The following is a 1699-nucleotide window of genomic DNA, read 5'->3' on the forward strand; positions in this document are numbered from 1 at the left end:
GTTTTCTCTTCCTATAAGGACAGTAATATTATTGGATCAAGGCTCTACCCTTGTGACCTCACTTTGCCTTAATTACTTCCTTAAAAGGCTTTATCTCCAAATATAGTTACATTGGGGTTTGAGGCTTCAATATATGAATTTGAGGGGGGGGGGATACAAACATTCAGTCCATGACACTGGGGCTTACCAATCTTGCTTTGGAGTAGCCATCTGGGCTGTTTCCTAAGGAGCTCCAAATGACAGTCTCTTTTAGGTCTTTCCTCCAGGGCTGGTTAGAGTCTCCAGAAGAGCCTTTCAATTTCTGGCCTGTAGGGAAAAGTTTCAGCTGCCAGCATTCTGAAAATTGAGTTGAGGAAAGATGACTGGAACTTTTAGTACTCACTATTTGGTGTGCCTGGGTTCCCTTAATCATCCTGTTTTCAGTTCTATTACCCCAACCTTCAACTTTGTCTAGGGTTCTCTCATTCAAAGATCCTCTGTTTGACCCTCTTCAGAAAATAAACTTCCAGGCTATTGCTGAGGTGGGAACAGGGCATCCACTGAATGGAGGGAGCTGGTAGAGGGACCCAGGGACCTACCTGCTATCAGATGACTTCCATCATTAGTCCTCCTCGTTTTGGCCTCTTCCCTTCCTCTCTGGTGTTTGCTGCTATCAGTTCTGGTATGAGCTGTATTGGCTGTGAACTTTCTCCATTGCTCAGTTTCAACTGCTAAGTGAGTTACTATATCTATCTGCTCTATAGCTTCCAAAATCTTTCACTTTTGTCTCTTCTGTTCTTCCTGTGGTATGGATTTTTAAAAATCCCCTTCAGTCTGTGTTGTGAGCTTTGGGTGGGAGCAAAACTAGATCTGTGTGCTTGATCCTCCATTTTAACCCAGAAACTTCCATTCTTTTCTGTAGCAGTAACTTCCAGAGTTAGTTTCAGTTCTCCAATTAAATAGATTTATTACTTACTGCTGGTTCTTTCTTTCCATATTGCCCCTCGTCCCAAGTTCTTTATTTGGATGTATCTCTTGGCTACATTTCTTTGTCAAGTTGTTTAAGGAAGAGTTTACTGGCAGTTGATGCCAAGAGGTAGCTTGAGGTAGGTGGGGTGAGGGCAGACGGTGTCTGCTAGGTAAGTATAGCTTAAAAAAAAAAAGGCCTTTTCGAGGCACCTGGGTGGCTCAGTCGGTTAAGTGTCTGCTTTTGGCTCAGATCATGATCCCAGGGTCCTGGGATTGAGGCCCACATGGCTCCCTGCTCAGCGGGGAGACTGCTTCTCCTTCTGCCCCTCCCCCCACTTGTGCACACACTCTCTCTCAAAAATAAATAAATCTTAAAACAATTTTCTTTCTTTTTTTTTTAATGATTTTATTTATCTATTTGACAGACAGAGATACAGCGAGAGAGGGAACACAAGTAGGGGGAATGGGAGAGGGAGAAGTAGGCTTCCTGCCGAGGAGGGAGCCCGATGCGGGGCTCGATCTTAGGACCCTGGGATCATGACCTGAGCCGAAGGCAGACGTTTAACGACTGAGCCACCCAGGCGCCCCTTAAAATCATTTTCTAACCCAATTGCCAGCCTGAAGCCCTTTGTTTTATTTTTAAAAAAGATTTATTTATTTTAGAGAAAGAGCATGAGCACGAGTGGGAGGGGCAAAGAGAGAGAGAGAATCTCAAGCAGACTCCCTGCCAAGCATGGAGCCTGACGTGGGG

The sequence above is a fragment of the Mirounga angustirostris genome, unplaced genomic scaffold, assembly GCF_029215605.1.
Source record: "Mirounga angustirostris isolate CCGP_5_RB_7025 unplaced genomic scaffold, mMirAng1.0.hap1 SCAF_2, whole genome shotgun sequence".
NCBI classification, from domain to species: Eukaryota; Metazoa; Chordata; class Mammalia; order Carnivora; family Phocidae; genus Mirounga; species Mirounga angustirostris.